The following is a 22048-nucleotide window of genomic DNA, read 5'->3' as shown; positions in this document are numbered from 1 at the left end:
GCTGATAAGTCAGAGTCCAGGTCCCAGCCCAGGTGGTCTGCTCTTCCCCACTGTGCCACACTGCTTCTAAGCACCGCTGCTTCTTCCCTCTTCCTGGGCTACCCTTCTCAAATGTAGGTTCTCTCTCCTTGCCTGCTGCTCTCCCCTGCCAAGGCAGCCCCTCCCTAGAGGTGATGGCAGGAGGCACCCCCACGAGTCCCCACCACCAGAAAGGCCCATCAGTGCCCCAAAGGTCAGGCCGGAGTGCCCAGTCTCTCTCCTCACCCCCGCACTCACATGCACCCTGTCCCGCTCTCCCCTAACCGAGCACGGTTGCCTTTTTTTCACAACGATGGCTCCTGCACCCAGGCCGGTGGGGGCATGGAGGACTCCGTGGTGGCAGCGGCGGCGGTGGCAGCCGGCAGACCCAGTGCCCATGCCCCGAAGGCTCAATCCCAGGAGCTGCAGCAGGAGAAGGACCGGCCGGGGGCAGGGGGTGCCTCCCTGAGGGCTGGCTCCCACCGTGTGGCCTCCCCAGGCCGGCACCAGCTTGCCCTGGCGATGGTGCTCTGCTCCCATGCCCCTAACGCCTCCGATTATGAGCTCTCCCTTGACCTAAAGAATAAACAGGTACCCAGGGCCTCCGAGGGGGGCGGGATAGGTGTGAGAGGGCCCTGCCTTCGGGGGCTATCCAGGGTACCAGGGATCTCCCCACTTGGGCCCACCTCTGTTGTAGGCACACTTTTTTCGCCACGACTTCTCCCAGATGGAGCTGTCTTCAGCCCGTCCCTGGAGCCCAGTTTGTCAGGAACCAGCCTCTCCTTGGCAGGGGTCACACCTTTGCAATGCCAATCCCCTTGGTACTGTGTTCAGGGCCCTGTTCCTCTCGCAGTGAGCCAGAAGCTTAAACTGCCCCACCCCCAGACCTTGAGGCAGGTGGCCCACTGTTCTCTGGGGAAAAAGTGAGAGCCTCGCTTACGTGTCCATGGAAAGGACAAGCTCCGTGTGTAGGCACACACAGGTTAAAATGAGGTGCTAAGAGAATGGTCTCCTCCAAGGAGATTGAGGATTCCCTGGATTAACCAAAGCTCCCCTACTGGAGAACAAATCCCGTGTGTGTGTGTGTGTTTGTGTGTGTGTGTGTGTGTGTGTACTTATGTACATATGCTTAGAGAAAAACATCATGACTAGATATTGTTTTTTTTTTAAGATTTTATTTATTTATTTGGCAGAGAGAGAGAGATCACAAGTAGGCAGAGAGGCAGGCAGAGAGAGAAGGGGAAGCAGGCTCCCCGCTGAGCAGAGAGTACGATGCAGGGCTCGATTCCAGGACCCTGAGATCATGACCTGAACCGAAGGCAGAGGCTTAACCCACTGAGCCACCCAGGTGCCCCGTGACTAGATATTGTTAAGAAAGAGCATTGAACTTGGAGCCGGAGACATAGGATCCAATCCTTGGTCTTGCTCTAGTTAACTCTGTGACTTTGGGAATGCCAGTTATGCACTCTGGGCACTAGTTTCTTCATCAGCAAAATTGGGCATTAGACCTTGAATCATCTCCAAGGTCCCTTCTAGCTCTATAGTGTGTAGGTTCTTTTTTTTTTTTTTTAAGATTTTATTTATTTATTTGACAGACAGAGATCACAAGTAGGCAGAGAGGCAGGCAGAGAGAGAGAGAGAGGGAAGCAGGCTTCCTGCGGAGCAGGGAGCCCGATGCGGGGCTTGATCCCAGGACCCTGAGATCATGACCCGAGCCGAAGGCAGCAGCCCAAACCACTGAGCCACCCAGGCGCCCCATAGTGTGTAGGTTCTAAAGAAGCATTCTTTAACTCAATGGGCAAAGTCAGTCTTAGGAAGGATAGCTAGTAGGAAGATCACTAAGACTGAGTCAGGCCATACCAACCTCACTTCTTTCCTTCTGCATCAAGGTCAGCTGTAGGTGGAACATCTGGCTGTCAGCAAAGTATTTAAAAAATCCCCCTTGATCGATATGTGAGCAAGAGAGGAAGCAGAGTAGATGACAATATAGTCAAGTGGGTTCTTTTCAAACAGAATTCTTAAAAAAAAAAAAAAAAGTTGTTTTTTCCATCAAGGCCAATTCCTGGGGGAGGTGAGTGGTGTGCTGTCCTTGGTCCTGTTCTGTTCGACGGGTTTTGACAAGGCACTAATTTCTGATGACACAAGGCTGAAAGGGGACAGCAAATACCTCGGTGACAGAATCCAAGATTTTGTAAAAATCTTATCCAGACATAAAGATTTAAATGAAAAAGTACAAATGAAATAGGGAAAAACATCTAAAGTTCTCTTAGCTTTGAAAAGCCCACAGCATTTGTACAAGATGGGCAGGCTTGGTCCTGGGAGAGAGACCTTAGGGCTTCCGTTGACTATAAGTTCAAAAGGAGTCAATAACCAGGAAATCAGGTGCCAAAGTGAGTCCAGCAGTGCACAGCAGGGTAGATAAAGCCCCCTGGATAAGGAAGCACCTGGCTAGAGCCCCACACTGGTTCCTGGTCAGGGCCTATCTGGAGCCCATCCTTGATTCTTGGGGATGTGTTTAAGAAGCAAGTAAGAATGCTGAGGATTCCAAGGTTCTCCCAAGAAGGAAAAGAGGATTGACTGGATTCATATGGAGAAATTGTAGACACGAAAACAAGTTTTAAATATGGAAGAGCTGGCATGTGAAAAAGGGATTAGATAAATTTTTTATTATTCCAGACAAAAATAGTGATACTAACATAAGAAAGCTATAGGAAAGGAAGCTTTTAGCTCAATTAACAATTAGAGCTGTTAAAAATATAGAAGGCCTTGCTTGTGAGGTAGTGAGTTTGTGTTACTGGGAATGCCCAGGCAGGGGTTGGCAGACAGTCCATCTGCAACACTACAGTATGATGTAGCTGGTCAGTTGGCCCAGGGAAGATGTCGCCTCGGTTCCACAAGACTGTGCTCCTTGAGGACAGAGACCTTCTCCCGTCCATCTTCGTACCGTTCCCCCAGCACCTAGCAGAGGGTCTTGGACATAGGAAGAGCTCATTGAGTGAATAATATTTGGATAACTATGGTGTGAAAAGCAACAAGAGGGTGAGGTAACAAGAAGAAAATGGTCCCTACTGGCCCCCAAAGAGAGTGTAGTTCGTTATAAGGAGTATCGGGCCAATAAAACTGAGGGAAACCTGTGCTTCAACTTGGGCGGGAGAATTAGTTTAATTCTGAGCGACGATGGCAGATGGAGAGTTGCTCTGATCGGTATCATGGACCTTTTTATGGTGGACATCATTCTGATAGACGGTTCTGCATGTCGGACCAACAGGAGTGGGGTGGGAAAGGTGCGGGAGGGTTGGCAGAGGGTGTGACAGGAGCCTTTGTGTTGAGTGAACCCAGCCTCGGGGAACAGCCCACTCCCCTGGATTGAGTATCTGGGTCAAGCATAGATGGGAGGGAGGTAGGAAGAGGGCAAAAAGTGAGGGGTTAGAGAAAAGTGATTAAATATGCGGCACACATTCATAAGAGACTGAACTCAATTTCTGTCTCTTCTGCAAATGAACTGTGTGACCCCTGGCAGGCTGCTTAACTTCTCTGGGTCTCCTTTGCCTCCTATCTCTTTGGGGCTTTGTACATGCTGTTCCCTCTGCCTTTACCGCTAACATTCATGCTCCCCTCCTCACTTGGCACTTGGCCTCAATTACTCTTTATTTTACTTTGAGACAGAATTGTGGCTTTCTTTCCTCCTCCTGGCAGCTTTCCCTGTCCTCCCAAGCCTGTGTTGGATGTCCCTTCTCTGTGACCCTCCCACACCCAGCCATTCCCAGTCATAGCCCTTCAGTCCTATATCCTCATTCCCTGTTGATCTGACCACTCCTTGAAGGCAGGATGCATGACTAAATAAAATTCATCATTTTATCCCCAGTGCCTGACACAGTGCCTGACATGAAGAAGATGCTCAGGGATGAAAAGGGGAAAATACTAAGGGAGCTGAAGAGGGAGAGGGGCATAAGACCTGAGGCCAGGACCTGGCTCTGCTTTGGGTTTCCTTGAGATCTAGGATATGGTATTCTGATTCTGTCAGTCCCACCAGATGCACAAATACTGTAGCACTTGGACTGGAAGGATCTTGGACAGTCATTATCTCCCTAGCCCACCAACTGCTGGTCTTGCTCCATCAGCCAGTCCAGAATCCTAGGCAGTTTCTGTGGCTTCTCGCTCCTCCACATCTGCTCCAACCCAACCTCCACTGCTGCTACATGTTAACTATTTCCCCAATTCCCACCCTCTCCTGCCACCCCCACCACTCCCACCCCAGGGCAGGCCACCATCCTCTCCTGCCTGAGCCCCTGGGTGGGGGAGGCCACGTATTCCCCTACTTGGAGCTGTGCTTCCTCCAAACTGATCTCCACGCTGCCACTGAGCCCTCTTGGAGAGCACATCTGATCACGGTATCTGTCTGAAAGCCTTGCATGGCTCCTCTCCGTGTGCAGGACAAAGACTTCTCCAAGGTCTCCTACCACCAGACACAACTCCGTCTCCTGCCCCGCTCCCAAGTGGGTTTCCAGCCATTCCCACTTGCCTTGCTCAGACCTCTGTGCTGTCATTTGCCTCCAGGCCTTGGCAGATTTTATTTCCTTTGCTGGGAATACTCCCCACTTGTCCCTCCAGCACACGTCACTTGGGAGATCTCTGCTCATACTCCGCATCTCAGCTCAGGATCCCTGAGCCTGGCTGTGTGCTTTCACGGAGTGCCCCTCTGATGACTCTGTGCCACCTGAGAGCTGTCCCACCCATAAAGGCAGGGACTATGTCGTTCTCAGGGCTGTCACGGAGTCGAGCAGACTGTGCACAGAACACCTTTGTAGTCTCTGTGGGGACTGAGCACTGCTCAGAGCTGTGTGTTAGATGATATACAGCTCTTGCCCACCTTTGCTTCCCAGCACCCCGCACAGTCCCTGGTGCCTAAGACATGCTTCACACTGGAGGAACACAGCTGTGAAAGAACAAACAAATGAATGAATGAAAGAACGAATGAATGAATGAATGAAAGAATGAATGAGTCCGCCCCCCGGACATCCCTGCTTCCCAGCCCCCAAGGCCTCTCCTCATACTCACACAGTGGGGAGGTCCTCCAGTCTGGCTTCTCCTGTCCTCCGTTCCCTCCGCCCTCAGCTCTGTCGCTTTATCTCACAGTGGTCCTTGAGGTTACAACATCCGGGGACAAAGAACATGTAGGTCCTATTAGGGGGTCCTTTAGGAAAGTGGTGTGGGGAGGATGCATAGGGCAGCCGAGTGAGTTCCACATTCATCCTTGCTCTCGAGGGAGTTCGGATCCTGTTGTGTGCCTCTGCTGAGGAGGACCCTGTTGGAGCCCATGTGGGATGTCCAAATGGCATAGTCTCTGTACCATCCAAGCCAGGGGTCCATGTGGCGGTCATCCATAGCAGCCAGGCCTTGACCCCACATCAGGTCCTGGGTGGAAGTCGTGTTTTCTTTTTTGGACAGCAGTCCTTTCTACAAGTGATCTCCCCTACCCGAGCCTTGGGGTCCAGCCTCATCCGTGAGGTGATCACCCTCTCAAGGGGAGAGGTGGTTGATTATGTTTCCAACTCTCTGGTCTCAGTTTCCTCATTAAAGAAACAAGAGGTTATTCTGGAATATCTAATACTCGTTCTTCCTCTGAAGGTGAGAGTCCCACCATGGCCCTGGACGGCATCAGGAGCAAGCCTTCAGATGATGGTGAAGGCAATGCCAGTCAAGGGTTGTCCTTATGTCCACCTGCATCCAATTCAGGGAGCACTATCGCACAGCTGCTATGTGCAAGGCCTGGGCCACCACGCTACAAAAGACGAAGTTCCTGGCCTCAGGGAGCTCGCTCCAGGGGTGGGCGCTGACATGTAGCGGGTACTAAGTAGCACTAACAGCCCTAATCTGGGCCAGACGAGGTTCTAAGCATTTCTTATGCATTATCTCCCCAGATCTGCAGGCTATCTCGGTGAGCTAGGGACTACTGCTACCCCCATTTGAGGAATGAGGGGACTGAGGCTTAGCCGTAACAAGTAACTCACCCAAGCACACGTCCCTAAGTGTGTGTCCGCAGTCCAGCCAAGACTGGGACTCACAGTCTTTGATTTTATCCCAAGTCTTTCACAAGAGCAGCAAAGGGGTAGATTCCAAGGAAGCGGTGGACAGCGTGCTGTGGGAGCACTTGTGACAGCGAGGAGCCCAATCTGGGGTTCAAAGCAGGCTCCCCACAGCAGCAGCTCTCCCTGAGGCAGTCTCTGTGACTGAGGAGGAGCAGAGTCATTAGTATCCCCCAACCCTAGCTGGCTGGGGCCCAGAGAGTTTCCCAAGAGCATCCTTACTCCTAGGCAGGCCTCAGTACCCTGTTGTGTCGAGCACTTTCTGTGTTTTGGACAGCAGACAGGGAGGTGGGAACACAGGGAAGACGCAGGGGTCCCATCCCGACAGGTGCCAGGTGCAGGCCAGCTTCCCCTGGGGGCTGCCATTAGCATCTCTGAGCTTCTACCCGCTCCCACCCCTACTGTCTGCCCCTAAGCCTCCTGGAAGCCTTCCCTTGCCAAGTTCTGCAGGCTCATTCCAAGTAATGTTTAAACATTCTCAGCTGGGAAATCTTGGATCCGAGGAAATCCTCGCTCACATGTGAAAGCCACCCCCCACCTCGGGCTGGCTCCCTCCTCCCCCAGCCTGACTTGGCAGCCTTCTCTCTGCGGCCTCCTCTCTCTGCGGTCTTCCTGGGGCCCGGCTGCGGCAGCAACCTGAAAAGAGGGAGCATGTTCTAATTAACACTGAGAGGCTCATTAGACAGACAGAGCCCCCCAAGCCCCCCTCCACCGCTTCTCCAGGCAGAAGCTGAGAGATTGCTCTCTTGGGAGGAGGCGAGGCTACAATTACCCATGATTCATGGGGTGTAGAGGGAAGTGAGCTGAGCTGCTCTTAGGCCGGTGGGCCCAGAGACCTTCCCTCCCTGGGCCCACTCCCCACTTACCCCCACCCCCGTGTCCATCTCTTTTAGCTCTCTAATCTGGCACCGGTTAAGAAAAGAAAAGTGTTAGGGCGCTTGGGAGGACCTGGCTGGGTAGACAGAGCTGATCTGGGACACTGCCAAGTTCCCGAGCCCTGGATGGGGGCGAGATAGTGGAGGGAAAGGGGAGAATGCAGCATTTGACTCCAAGCCCAGATCCGGAAGAGAGCCTAGATTTTTATTTTCCCTGGGATATAGGAGAGAGTTCAGTTTAGTTCCTGTCTGCAAACATTTATTAAGCCCCAGCCATGGCTCCAGCTCGATGCTGGGCCCCAGGAATGTAGAGACATAATACCATCCTGTGTGTAAGGTACAGTTTGTGGAGCTACAGAGCGTGGGCCATAAAGGACGGGTAAGAAACAGTGGGGGACAGTGCAGGCGGGGGTTGCAGCAGGCACAAGGCTGGAATAAATGGGAGATGGTTGTGTTAAATGTGCTGGAACAAACGGAGAAGATCCAACAATTGGATTCAAACACCACAGTGAGCAGTTGCTCCTTGCCAGGCTCTGTGCTGGGAGCTGAGCATGGATCAGAGGGCTTGAATAACTTCTGCTCTGTTCGAGTTGGGGTCAGTGAATAGGAGAGAAGCGTGGGTTAGATAAATATCCCCGTCGGGTTGGGGGACTGAGAAGGCTTCACAGAGGAAGCACATTGGAGGCAGGTCTCAAAGAAAGGGAAGAATGTTGCAGACTGAGTGACTAGGCTGAGCCAATGCTCAGGGCAGGAAAGCCTAGCGTGGGCTGGGGGAAGCGCAGGAGTCCAGCCAGTGTGTACGCAGGCTTGGCGTAGGAGTAGAAGATGGGAGGGAGGCTGAGGCCAGATTGCTCAGGGTCGGAAGGCCAGCAGGAAACACTTCTACTTATTCTGGTTGATGCTCTCAAGCAACGCAAAGCCTGTGTTCACATCGGCTCTTCAAGACCCTTGATCAAGGTCATGTAGGGTGGATGGTAGGTGTGAACAAGAAGCAGGAAGGCAGTGGGGAGGTTGCCAGAGGGTCCAAGTGGGGAGCCAAAGACAGCCTCACATGGCAACAGTCGGGTCAGGTTGATGCAAAAGGTATTGGTGTGGCAGGGCATGGAATAAAGGCTTTGAGGCTGACAAATGCAGAGGCCGGGGTGAAGGAGAACCCATGGTCAAATGCAAGTTTCCCAGCTTGGAGAATGTAACAGCCAAGGCTCTGTATGCAAAAAAAGAAGTCCTCGAGAGCTGGTTTAGGGAGGTGGGGGAAGACAGGGGCTTTGAATAGGTGTACAGGGGGATCCGTGGGTTGTTGGAAATGCAAGTCTAGGATCAAGCCTAGGAATGGAAATTTGAGAGTCATTCCCATCATCATCATTGTCATCAAATAGTTACAACTTACTGTATACCTATTATGTGCCAAGCGCTATACAAACAGTTCAAATCTCATAACAAGGTACAGGATAAGCAGGATTAGTTTCATTTAACAGATAAGAAAGTGGAGAATCAGAGATGTTAGGAAACTTGCTCAAGGTCAACCAGCCGGGAAGAAGCAGATCTGGGCCTGAGTATCTCTCCTAAGGCTTGTTCATCAGTCCATTAAAGTAGAGTGAAGTTATGATAGGAAACAAGGTTCTCACATAAGAGGTGAGAAGACATTAGTCTGTAGATGTTGCCACAAAGGCTCTGCATGAGACAGCTTCCCTCTTAATTAGTGCCTAATTATCACTTACCAGAGGCTGCTCTGACGACGTCCAACATGGCAGTTATGGAATGTCCGGAAGGTCTGCAGAGTGTAGATGGCCCACGTGGGACTCGTAACTGACATGCGTAGGGGTTTCGCGGTCAGAATATAGGATGAAAGGGCTATGGAAGCAGGCAGACCAAGGTAGACTGGGTGGTGAGAGCTGAGGACAGAGTCTCAAGGTGATAAACACACCAAGAACTGTGGAAAAGGGGCAGAAGGAGAGTGAAGGACGGACCATCAGGTTTCATGATTAAAGGTCTCTGGTGACCTTCCTGAGAGTCACTTTAGAAGACTGATGGGAGCAGGAGGCAGACCCTGAGGAGTCGGCGCACACAGGGTTGGGTTGGCTGTTTGGCACTTGTTCATGGAAGGCGGCAGAGGGTATAGACTAGTCTTCCAAGAGTTCTGGTGGCAAACAGAGAAAAAGAGCCTGGGCCAGTGCCCCAGAGCAGTGAAGTCAAGAGGAGTTATGTTTTCTCCTGGGGAGATCTGGGAGGGTCTGTAGGCAGGTGGAAAGGAGCCAGTGACACAGTAGAGTTCGGAAATGCAAGTGAAATACATCAGTTCCAGGAGAAGAAAATTATGGGTTAAGTTAGGGGGGTTTTTGAGAGTCACAAAGATAACTTTGCAATTAATTCTTTAATGTATTCAGTAAATATCCACTGAAGTCCTACTGTGTGCTGGGTGCTCTCTAAGCACTGGGGATAAAGGAGTGAACATGGCAGAGTCTGTGCATTCGTGGGGCTTACAGTCTAGTGGAGAACTTGATGGGAATAGATTCAAGATATTCAAAATCTGGTTTTCTTCTCTGCTTGGGTGACACTAGGACACAGGCTGGTAGAAGTCTCCTCGGCTTAGCTCAGCCTTCTCTCTCCAGGTAGGATGATACTGTGCTAGGGAAATGGACATCTTTCCCATTCTGGAAGCATTTCAGGCAATGGGGTTTCATACCTTCCCTCTGTTGCCAATAGCATCTCATAACCTGAAGAGAATGCTCTTGGGCCTAGCGTTTCCCTCAAAGCGTGAGTAGGCCAGGTTAGAAAGAAGTAAGAATCTCTGCCTGGTGTCTTTTTCTCCTGGTCCTCCAGACAGAAATTGACGGAAGGAGGCAATTAAGTGGTCACCTCCCCTCAGTTTGCACCTTGGAGGGCTCTCCTGCCTCGTTAAGGCCAATTGGCCATTCCAGACCTCAGGGAACCTGCCAGAGTTCTGCGGGGACACTGAGCTGAGCCACAGTGATCTCTCCCCTCTGATGTGATTTCTGTGAAAGCAATAACGAAATGCCTTTGAGATATCAGGAGTTTCTCTTTCTCTGGAGATCCTGGGTACATGATGAAACCCTGTAGGCAACAGTCCGAACGTTCCAGGAGGCAGAACTCAGACAGCCCGAGATTCCCGCCCCCCTAGTGCGCACATCCGTATAATTCCCTTCCATGGGAAGTGCTGTGGGACTAGAGGGCATAATAAGGTATCCCTCCTGTAATTAGGTTACCACTCAGTTGACCTTAAGTGAATCAAAGGAAAATCACCCCAGGCAGCTTGACCTAATCAGGTGAACCCTTTAAAAGAAGGTGAAGTATCAGAGTCACTCTCCTGGTGGCCTCAAAGGGCCAAACTACCATGTGGCAGAGAACATTAGGTAGCTGTGACTAAGGGCCTCAGCTTGGAATGTCAAGCAGCTGAACTTAGGATACCTACTGGCCACTCAAATCTTAGTGAGATTCAGCTCCCCCCCCCCCTATTTTCAGAGAGGACAGCCAGACTGAGGAAGATAGAAAGCATAAGGCCACTAGGTCTGGGGATGGGGAAGGGCCCTGAATGGTGAGACAGAAGAACCGAAGATAGGATTGATGTCATGCCATTTTACCCGGGATCATCGTGGGGGTTGGGGTTGTGCCTGTCAGTTTTCCTGGGCTAGAAGGATGCCTCTATTGGTCCGGGGGTAGGGGGGCACCCATGGGGAGGGAACCCAGTGGATCGCTAAGGTTGTGAGAGGCAGTCACTCCACCTGCAGTGGCTGGTGAGCCAATGTGGCTAAAGGTTATTGGCCACAGGGGGAAAGTCTCTCTGGTTCTTTTCTAAGAGGTTTCAATAAGGGAGAAAGAGTGAGAGCATTGCCACATGACGGGGAGAAGTGGCCACAGCAGGAGGACAGAGCTGGAAGGAGGCGAGTAAGGGCCTTGAAGAAACACCGGTCCCTTGCCCCAAGTTTTCCTGGGTTCACACTGCCCACGTGAGGTAGCATGTGCCCACCAGCCCCACCCAGCACTGCCCTGATTGTACAGCTCCTGTTGTTGGGAACAGAGGTGGCCCAAATTATGGGGCACCCATAATATGGGGCGCCCAAATTATGGTAGCCTGGAGGGACTCCCACTCTTAAAATGTCCGTCCACCCACTCCTCTGTCCTCCATCTATTACATTCACATTTATTGAGCATCTACTATGTGCCAGCCCTTGGGCTGGGTATCAGGAACACGTTGATCAATCCCCAGTCATCCCCTTATGATGATCCCAGGGTTGGGAATTTCCGCAATGCAGTGATGAGGAAGAAAGGTGAACGGGAGGAGCAGCATTATTTTTTAAGCATTCCTGTTTAATTTTTAATTTGTTATTGTTTTAAATGTGCACACAAGTAGAAAGAATAGTGTAGTAAACTTTCAGATAACCACCCCCCAGTTCCAACAATTTTTGTTAATATTGTTTCCTCTAATGGTTCCAGTTTTTTTTGATGGAGTATTTTAATACAAACTCAATATCCCGTGTATTTCACCCATAAGGACTTACATACAGATCTCTGATATGAACGCTTTGAAACAAACAGCTATCTGATCCCCAAGTGCATCACCCTTACCTCTGCCCGCTCCACCCCCCGCCCCCCGGAAATCGCCAACCGCTGGGAAGCCAGTCCTATATCCTACACATCTAGGAGTCTTGACAAGGATCTGGTATCCCAGGCCATGACATGCAGGAGTTTCAGACTTTGACCCTTTAGTCCCCCCGCACCCGCTCTCTTCCCCCGCCCCAGGTCTCACCGCGCTCTTCCTCCTACCTGTTCTTGCCACAGATTGAAATGCTAGAACACAAGTACGGGGGCCACCTCGTGTCCTGGCGCGCCGCTTGCACCATCCAAACCGCCTTCCGCCAGTACCAGCTCAACAAGAACTTCAAGAAGATCCGCAACTCGCTCCTGGAGAGCCGCCTGCCGCGACGGATCTCCCTGCGCAAAGTCCGCGCGCCCACTGCTGAGAGCCTGGCGGCCGAGAAGGCGCTCGTGGAGGGCTACGGCCTCATGGGGCTGCCACTGGTGCGCTCGCCCTCCCTGCCGCCCACCTTCGCGGGCACGCTCACCGAGCTGGAGGACTCCTTCACTGAGCAGGTGCAGTCCCTGGCCAAGTCCATACACGACGCGCTCAGCACTTGGAGCCTCAAGACCATGTGATCCCCGCAGGAGAGCGGCGCCTACCAGCTCCACCAGGCCCTGCACGCGGGCGCAGGGCCGCCGGGCCTAGAGGCCTAGATGCGGGAGCTCAATAGTGCCCGCCCCGCGCCCGCGCCCGCACCGGCGCCGGGGTGAGAGACCGCCGAGGCCGCCGTCCTGCCCCAGGGCCAGGGCAGTACCTTCATGATGGCTTTCCGGGACATCACCGTGCAGATCGCCAACCAGAACATTGTCTTCTCCGCCACGGCTCTGACGGTGGCCAACTGTCTGGGCACACAGACCGCCCAGGCCCCGCGGAGCCCGCGGCCGGCAAAGCCGAGCAGGGAGAGGCCCCGGGGCAGGAGGCCTCGGTGGCCACAACCGCGGCTAAGGGGGACGTGCCCGCCGAAAACATCCGCACAGAGGCCGGAGCCAGCGGGTCCCCGAGCACCCACCCTCCTGGGGCTGCTGTGGAGGCGCTGGTGGAGGGGGCCACGGTGGCGGCGGAGGCAGAGGTGGCGGAGTAGGGGACTGGGGAGGTGGGGAAAGGGACTGAGGCTTAGGCTGGCGACAACTCGGAGCCGCTGAGCAGCAGCAGCACGTCCACCAAGTCGGCCAAGTCGGGCTGGGAAGCCTCAGCCTCAGCCTCCAAGGAGGCCCTGCAAGCCATGATTCTGAGCCGGCCGCGCTACCACTGAGAGAACCCCGCCAGCTGCAAGTCGCCCACGCTCTCAAGGGACATCCTGCGCAAACGGCTCTACCGCATTGGCCTCAACCTTTCCAACATGTGAGTGAGCACCAACTCGGGAGCTCTGGGGAGACCCGGGAAGCTCTTGGTCGGCGGGGAAGGGGCAGCGGCTACAATGGCATCATCCCAGAGCCCTGCCTGGTGACATTTGTGCCGCACCTGCTCCTGGAGGTGCTGGGTAGGGATGCACGTTTACTTTTTAATGGTTCACAAATTTATGTTCAGGATTAGCGACAAAACAACACATCAAGCCCATGCTTTCAGCACTATTCCTGCTTACTAGGGCTTGAAAAGTGAGGGAATTGAAAAGAAAATGCAGTATTAAGTAATAGTCCAGGTCGTATGAGGATTGAGACGAAATCCTTCAGGCAGACCCGAAGCCAAGGAAACAGCATCGTCTCAGGGGGATGACGTCAAGGAGGGAGCAAGGAGGAAAACGAGGAAAGGCAAGGGAGGGTCTGGGTGGGTGAGAAAGAAGAGAAGGAGCACAAGGAATCCAGGTAAAAGGCAGGAGAAGGGCGGGGATAAAAGGGGGCGGCGACAAGGACACAGAGGTGGCACAGAAGTGAACAGGAGAAGGAAAGCAGGAAAATGAACAAGGGTTTTGGTTCAGAGTCCCCAGCCAGAGCCCCAGCCAGAACTGTCCTTGCAACTAGAATGTAGAGAGCCGGGGGCCAGCAGTGTACACGCACCCCTCCCGTGGAAATCCCATCTCCACCCTCCGTTCACCCCTTCCTTCAGAGCCCCGAGCCAGGAGATTGAACATCTCTCCCAGCCATGTGTCCGTTCACTTATTCACTCAACTGTCACTTATTGAATGCCGGGCGCGTTGACCATGGAGATGAGGAGGACACATGCCCTGGTCTCCAGAAACTTCTATTCCAGGGAGGAACAGCTACTGTTCCCGGCTCACCTTACATAAAACATCTGCAAACTTCCTAACAATATCTAGAGATGGCCTTGTTATGCCGTTTTACAGAAAAGAACCAGGCTCAGACAAGTAAGGCGAGTTGTGAGCTCACACTCATGCAGACCCTGGGATCCCTCAAGACAGTGGTTCTCAAACTCTCTGTAGTAAAGGACCAGTCTGGGTTTTCACCCACTAAGTGGTGGCTGATACTTTTGTGAAATGCAATAAAAATGAGTTGCTAGAAAAACAATCACATGCTTGGTTATCCCAAAAATGTCAGAGTGCTATAAAAGGTTCTAAACGCTTGCTCTCTGTTTCTGTACTTAGCTTCTCCTGAACCAGTCAGATACAGTTCAGGGAACAGCATGGATTTGCAGGCCATACTGTGAGCACATTTGCCTAAAAACACAGTACCTACATCCACACGTAGAGACTAGAGCTTGAGAAAGTGAATGATGGAGAGCAGGATTCTTGTGTCCCTGTGGCCAGTGCGGTAGGAGAGCTCCCCTCTGCTCCCCAGAGCCCTGATTCTGGGGCGAGTACTGCATACAGACGACAGAAGACAGACAGGGTGGAAGGGCCTTTGTGACAAGCCTCCGGGCCTTTCAGGGAAGACAAAAAGAAACCTCTCCATTTGCTCTGGAATTCTCTTCGTCTGCCAGACCTAACTCCTTCTCTCCCCATGCTATCTTCACTCCTGTGTGTGTATTAGGGTGGGGGGTGGGGGTGTTCAGGAAGACGAGGTTCCTAGGTGAAGTCCCTGGGACAAGGAGCCTGTCTGCAGCAGAAGGAATCCTGGCTTTTAGATGGAATTCTTCCCAGAAACTTCCAGGCACTTCTGTAGCTTCCCTGGGTTGGAAGAAAGGGAGGAAGGAAGTCGTGGATAGCCTTGGCTCACTCTCTACTTCTTCTTCCCACCTCCACTCCCACCCCCAGAAACCCAGACAAAGGCATCCAGTTCCTGATCTCCTGAGGCTTCATCCCCGACACCCCCATCGGAGTGGCCCACTTCCTGCTCCAGCACAAGGGCCTCAGCTGGCAGATGATCGGGGAGTTCCTAGGCAACAGCAAGAAGCAGTTCAACCACGATGTGCTGGAGTGAGTGCCCCTCTCCCCACGCATGGCCCAGGGTCCCACAGGACACAGGGGAGGGAACAGGAACCCTGAAGTCTGGGCCCGTTGCTGTATCTTGACCAGCCTCTGTTTTGCCCTCCTGGGGTCCTACATTTACTGAGCTGGCTCCAGGCTGGGTCCCACTGAAGGCACCAGGGGTATAGAAATGGTCGAAGGAGACGAAAAGACCACCCTCCCTGCTACCCTGTGGGGCCAGAGAGGAGGACTGGGTCTACACGGGGACTATCTCTGCCTGGTGAACAGACCCTCAGCCCACCACCTTGCTGCCATCTGCCCAGCCCCGGAGCCCCCACTGGCTGTCTTGCTCCCCATGTGGGTTCAGTTTCATATTGGTGGAGGCAAACACAAGTCAGGAAAAGGGAGTTAGATGGAAGGGTTTTAGAGCAAGAAAATACAGTGATTCCACAAACATACGTTTACCACCAAGATCAACAGATGTGGGCAGGATGTGGGCTTGGCTTCACTAGTGCTCTTGGCTCTGTTCACATGGAGGCGTGGGCAGGTGAGAGCCCCCAGGTCTGGGGTGGCATCCTTGGGGCCTCGAAGCCACCTTGCCCCTGGCAGAGAGAGAGGGTGAGGCCCCATAAAGTCTGCTCCAGACCCCCTTCTTGAAGGTCACCATGCTGTCGGAAGCCTCTCCCTGGGAAGTCAGCAGACGTGTTTCTTGGGGGTTCTGAAACAATCTCTCCCTTTCGTCTTGCTCTTGGAGCAGTAAGGGGCTGCTGTAGGAGGGACAGGGGTCTCCTGCCCGAGGGTTTGGGAGTAGCCTGACTGGCAAGATTGTCACTGTGCCCGGAGCGGGAGCTCGGAGACCTGGCTTCTGTTTACGCAGTAGTCTTGGTGCTGTGTCTTTGGACAAGTCCCTGCCCTGGGGGCCTGCGGTTCTCTGCCCGTGGACTGGAGGGGGCTGGATTATGAGGGGTCATCCCGTTGTCCTCTGGAATCCCTGTCACGTTCCTGAATCCACTCAGTCTAACTGAGTACAGTCCGAAGAGCAGGGGCTTGGACATATCTGAGGGACCTTGAAATCCCAGGATGCCCCTTAGTTGACGGAACTCAGTCCCCCCCTCCATTTGGACAACCAGACCCTCCCCCACTAGTGCTTGAGATGCTCTGAGGGAGGGTCTTGCAGAGGAAAATGAAAGGATAAGTGTGCTTCCTTCCTCCTCCTTTCTTCTCCCTCTCCCTCGCCACCCCCCCCTTTCTCCTCAGCATCAGCCCTGCTGGGTAGGGTGCCCTGAAGGGAGACCCTGAGGAAATGATAGAAAGAGGAGAAAGATCAAGTTTTCTCTGTCTCCTTTGCACAGGCTTTCCCTCCATCTAGCTCATCTCTCCGGCCTTTTCATCTGCTTTTGTCCCCATTCCACTCCCCCTCCCTGCCCTGTTTCTGTGGGAGGGTGAGTGGGGGTGTGCTCTCCTCAGTGTTTCATTCTCCTGGCTCCCCGTGCCCCTGGGGGACTCTGCTTTGTCTCTCTGCTCTGGGGCTTCCTGCTTCACTCCCAGCCCTGACTGACTGTGTCTCCTCTGCCCTCCCCAGTCGCCCTGTGGCCTGGCCCTGAAATTCTCACCTGCGAGGTCCACGGTGACCTGGCACACTGGGATCGCGCAGTTTTCCGGCAGCCCCGGTGGTGCGGGCGCCTGGCAGCAGGATGCTAACTAATTGCCATCCTCCCTGGGAGACCGAGTGTGTGGGCTGGAGACAGGCAGCCCCTGTGGGGAGAGGCGCCGCTGGGAGCCTGGGACCAGGCTGGCAGCTGAGGTGGGGAGCAGGCTAGGGATGAGGGGGCAGTGTGTTGGCAAGAGAGAGCTGCTCCTGACAGGGCCTGCTCTGAAGCCTGGCTCTGCTCCTCTCGTGCTGGGAGGCCTCCTCTGGGCCTCGGTTTCCTTACCGGGAAAGCGAGCGAGAGGGTCGGGCTGTGCGATCTCCAAGGTCCCTTCAACTCCGGTGACTGTGAGATCTTATGTATTCCTCGGTGTCACTGTCTCACACTGGGATGGTTGCAGAATCGTTCGCCCTAAAGGTCAAGGCCATGCTTTGTCAGGCCACCAGGCCATCCCAGAGCAGCCCGCAGGCTCTAGGGCCAGGAGCTCACAGTTCCTGCCACAAACACGCAGTGCCTGCTCCGGGCTGGGAATGAGGCTGTGCTGGGCATCCCTGCGAGTACAGGATGGGGGCAGGGAAGAGCAGGCGTGGCCGTGGCCTCAGGGGAACTCACAGACCCTGGTGTCAGTGGGAGAGATGAGCAGAGGAGGGTAGACAGGGAGATAGGGAACATCCCGCAGGCCTAGGGGTGTCAGGAGAGTGGAGTGTAGAGCTGAGCCCCCTCCGCCCCAGTGGGTGCCTCGGACCCTTGTGCTTTATTCGCCGGCACACCCAGCCTCTGTGCGGAAACAGCACTGAAGGGAACCTCTTCACCCAAGTCCGAGTTGCCGCCTGCCTGGCTTGTCTCCTGTAGGGTGTCCGTGGGAGATGGGAGGCAGGAAGGGGGCAGGCACTCACAGGGGAGCCAGATGCTGGGGTGCGGGGGGGGGTTCCCTGCCACTCAAGCCAGCTCTCCCACCACCTCTGGGCATCTGCTGCCCCTTCCTTATGCCCACCAGAGAACACACACAATAACAAAGTCACCGGTGCCATTTTGTCCAGGCCGAAAAGGCTTCATTGGGATTCTGCACAGCGTCCCTGCCCCCGCCTGGTGACATTCAACATGTCTCAACCATTCTGTACAAAGCTGCTTGCTGAATAAAAGGACATAAATCACCCATCCCGTTGGAGACTGAGACAGTCCCGGCCACTGCACTCTCCGAGATGTTGCTGGGCAGGAAGGGGAGAGGGTGGAAGCTTCTAGGAGGGGATGGGGTGGGACCCCGACCCCCACCACCTACGGGACTGTGGAGAAAAGGAAGATAGAAGGGGCCAAGCAGAATCCACCTCAGCTGCTGGCCTACGTCTGAGCGCCATGGATTCCATGACGTCGCCTCCGGAATCGGGCCCTTGCTGCTCTAGGAAGCTGATCTCTTCGTCCCTTAATGCCCTGACTCCGTAGCAGATCCGTTCCAAGAAGAAATGTATTTAATCAGGGTGTATTGAATTAGTAGAAGGCATCCTGAGCTCCAGAGGCCATGTCCATTCCACTGTTTACCTGGGAAGTGTTTGGTTTTTATAAAGGAGAAAAGGGCCTGTTGCCATGCTTGTCAAATGGGGACAATAGGACCCACGTCATGCAAATTACAGTTTTAAAATGTGTGTAAAGTGCTTATGTCAGTGACTGAGGCTAAGTCAGTTCTTTACGAATATTAGCTATTTCCATTATTATCTTTCTCACTTGAAAGCACAGGTCGGTAGACGCCTCCCCAGCCTGGCCCTGGCCCGGTGGGGGGATCCGTCAGATGCCTCAGGTCTGGTGGAGATCAGGTCCACTCCCCAGACAGCAAGAACTTGCTGGGGCTTGCTAGGGAGGGAGGGGAGCTCATTTGGGGGCCATCCTGCACTCTGAGGAAATCTTCTCTGGTGCTGAGACGAGAGGGGCCCTGGCGGCCTGGCCTGAGGAGCCAGACATCAGCTGGAGTTAGGATCCTGGGGCGCTGGAAGCTTCTCCCTCTCAGTTTTCACATGGCTGGGAAATCTGGCTCTGCTCTATTTCCCTTCAGAAATGTTCGCCTCGGCAGTTTGAAGGCCAGTGAAGGTGGGGTGGGCTGGGTGATCTTTTCTGAGGGGAATCACAGACGCAGGGTGGGTGTGCGTATCTGTCATTTCCGTGGAAGTGCACGGAGGGCAGCTTTTGGGCTGAATTGCCAGAAGGGTTTCCTGGATGTTCCTTCTCTCGCTGCATCTGCTCCATTTCTTGTTCAATATTAGAATTTGACATTTTAGTCAGATCGCATTATTTCATTTCCTTGGAAATGTGTTGGCCAGAGTGTAACAGATTTGTTCTTCTGAGGGGACATTCAGAAATGAAGACAGATTGCCTGTCCAACTCAACAGGCTGGGAGGTGCTAGCCTTTCGTGGTTAGGAAGAAATTATTTGAGAATGTCCTGCCCACTCTGCCATGGGTAACCTCAGAATGGTTACTTTGTTTCTGGGGAATTTCACCAGGAAGGAGAGAGCAGGCTGGGGCCCAGGCTGGCCCTTATGAGTCTGCAGGAGGGTGGAAAGAGGCCCCGGGGCAGGCTGGGATAGACTCTGTGTTTATTTCCACTGCTTTAAAAACTCGACACTGCCACCACCCAGCAGGTTAGAAGGACAGGGTCTCTTCTTTTTTCTTTTAACTTAATTGTATTTTATTTAAATTAAGTTAATTAACATATGGTGTATTATTTGTTTTGGAGATAGAGCTCAGTGATTCATCAGTCACATATGACACCCAGTGCTCACTACATCATGTGCCCTCCTTACTGCCCATCACCCAATTACCCCATCCCCCCACCCAGCACCCCTCCAGCAGCCCTCAGTTTGTTGCCTGAGATTAAGAGTCTCTTATGGTTTTTCTCTCTTCTGATTTCCTCGTTTTATTTTTTCTTCCCTTCCTCCGTGAACTGTTTTGTTTCTTAGATTCCACATATGAATGAAATCATATTATTGTCTTTCTCAGATTGACTTATTTCACTTAGCATAATACCCTCTAGTTCCATCCACATCATTGCAAATGACGAGATTTCATTTTTTTAATAGATGAGTAATATTCCATTGTGTGTGTGTGTATGTGTGTGTGTGTGTGTGTGTGTGTGTGTGTGTGTATTTATTTATTTATACCACATCTTTATCTGTTCATCTGTCGGTGAACATCTGAGCTCTTTACACACTTTGGCTGTTGTGGACATTGCTGCTATAAACATTGGGGTGCAGGTGCCTCTTTGGGTCACTACATTTGTATCTTTGGGTAGTAGTACAATTGCTGGGTCATAGGGTAGCTCTATTTTTAACTTTTAGCAGAACCTCCACACTGTTTTCCAGAGCAGCTGCACCAGCTTGCATTCCCGCCAACAGTGTAGGAGGGTTCCCCTTTCTCCACAATCTCGCCAACATCTGTCATTTCCTGACTTGTTAACATGAACCATTCTGACCGGTGTGAGGTGACATCTCATTGTGGTTTTGATTTCTATTTCCCTGATGTCACATGATGTTGAGCATTTTTTCATGTGTCTGTTGGCCATTTGTATGTCTTCTTTGGAGAAATGTCTGTTCATGTCCTCTGCCCATTTCTTGATTGGATTATTTTTCTTTGGGTGTTGAGTTTGCTAAGTTCTTTATAGATTTTGGATGCTATCCCTTTATCTGTTAAGACATTTGTGAATATCTTCTCCCATTCTTTCGGTTATCTTTTGGTTTTGTTGACTGTTTCCTTTGCTGTGCAAAAGCTTTTTACCTTGATGAAGTCCCAATAGTTCATTTTTGCTTTTGTTTCCCTTGCCTTTGGAGATATGTCTATCAAGAAGTTGCTGTGGCTGAGGTCAAAGCGGTTGCTGCTTGTGTTCTCCTCTAGGATTTTGATGGATTCTTGACTCACGTTTAGGTCTTTCATCCATTTTTAGTCTATTTTTCTGTGTGGTGTAAGGAAATGGTCCAGTTTCATTCTTCTGCATGTGGCTGTCCAATTTTCCCAACACCCTGTGTTGAAGAGACTGTCTTTTTTCCATTGGATATTCTTTCCCACTTTCTCAAATATTAGTTGACCATAGAGTTGAGGGTCCATTTCTGGGCTCTCTGTTCTGTTCCACTGATGTATTGTCTGTTTTTGTGCCAGTACCATACTGTCTTGATGATAACAGCTTGGTAATAGAGCTTGAAGTCTGGCATTGTGATGCCCCCAGTTTTGGTTTTCTTTTTCAACATTCTTTTGGCTATTTGGGATCTTTTCTGGTTCCATAAATTTTAGGATTATTTGTTCCAGCTCTGTGGAAGAGGGTCTCTTCTAAAAGAGAAGGCTTTAGGTTTATGGCCTTTACCCCTCACCACTCCAGTGCCCTTTCCCCTGATCTCTCCCCCACTATTACACACGTACACACACAGACAAGAGATTTTCCTTAACAATAAAGAGTAATGAACATTTTAGACCCACTTGCTCCTGTGTGTAGAGATCTCTGGACTTTAAGTGTGGGGCAAACAAGTCCAATGTTGAGATTCCCTTTGGCTTGGTCACATTAGCGTATAAGTTGGACTTTCACACAAAGATCTACCACCCAGTCCCTTCATGATATTTTGGGCCCTAGCTCTGGAATGTTCTCTCAGTCCCTGTGTGACATGCAGGTGTGCCTTCAACTGGCCACTCTTTTAAGTGGGATTTATAGGGAGTAGGATTCTAGGGAAGGGGCTTCCTAGGATTACATTACTCTGGGGCTTGTAGGAGGGTCAGCTGTGAGTGAGTAGGCTGTGATATGTAACAGTGACAGCTCACATATATCATGCATTCACTGTGTGCCAGCTGGCACTGGGCCAAGACCCATACGTGCAAAATCTCATCCAATCTTCTCAGCAGCTCTGTTAGGTGAGTGCTATTAATCTGTGCCAAATGAAGGAACCGAGGAACAGAGAGGGTAGGTAACTTGCCCACAGTCACAGAGCTAAACAATGGCTGAGATCTGAAGGCAGGCAGAATGGGTCTAAAACCTGAACCCATAGCCCGACACCATCCTTCCTCTCTGCCTCATCTCAAGGCAGATGACCTCAGTTGTGAAATGCGGTGCAGGAAGGTGCCTTACATGGCCTGCTTGTCCAGCCCTCTCATTTCACCCAAGCAGGAAGAGAGGACCAGAGAGAAGAAATGACTAGTCCCCTAGCCAGTGGCAAATTGAACAAAATCAGGTACTCCTACATCTCTTGACCCACATTTGTTGGCTCTGCTCATTCGAGAAGAAAGCAAAACTGAGAAATGGATCCATACATCTCGGGTCTGAGCTGGATCAAGTTTCCTCTCTCCCCGATAGGTGGATATTTTCAAGAGTTAGTGAATGAACATCTAGAGGTGAAATTTCAGGCAGAGTTAACTGCTGATGATGGAAAAGGTCTCAATCCCTATGCTAGAAGGGACTTCAATTTCATTGACTCACTTCATATGTCAATTCAGATTGGGTGTCCAGGTACATAATGAAAACCATCATCTCTGAAGCTTTGTTATGTAGCTTTACATA

At 52.1% G+C, this 22048-nt stretch overlaps 1 pseudogene; it reads left to right on the top strand.

The window, feature by feature from the left end:
* The first annotated feature begins 333 nt into the window (after positions 1 to 333).
* On the top strand, positions 334 to 14968 carry LOC116583972 (annotated as a pseudogene).
* The last annotated feature ends 7080 nt before the right edge of the window (positions 14969 to 22048 follow it).

This window comes from Mustela erminea, unplaced genomic scaffold (genome assembly GCF_009829155.1).
Source record: "Mustela erminea isolate mMusErm1 unplaced genomic scaffold, mMusErm1.Pri scaffold_39_arrow_ctg1, whole genome shotgun sequence".
Taxonomy (NCBI): Eukaryota; Metazoa; Chordata; class Mammalia; order Carnivora; family Mustelidae; genus Mustela; species Mustela erminea.
Note: the sequence above shows the minus strand (reverse complement) of the source record. Positions and strands in the feature narration are given on the sequence as shown.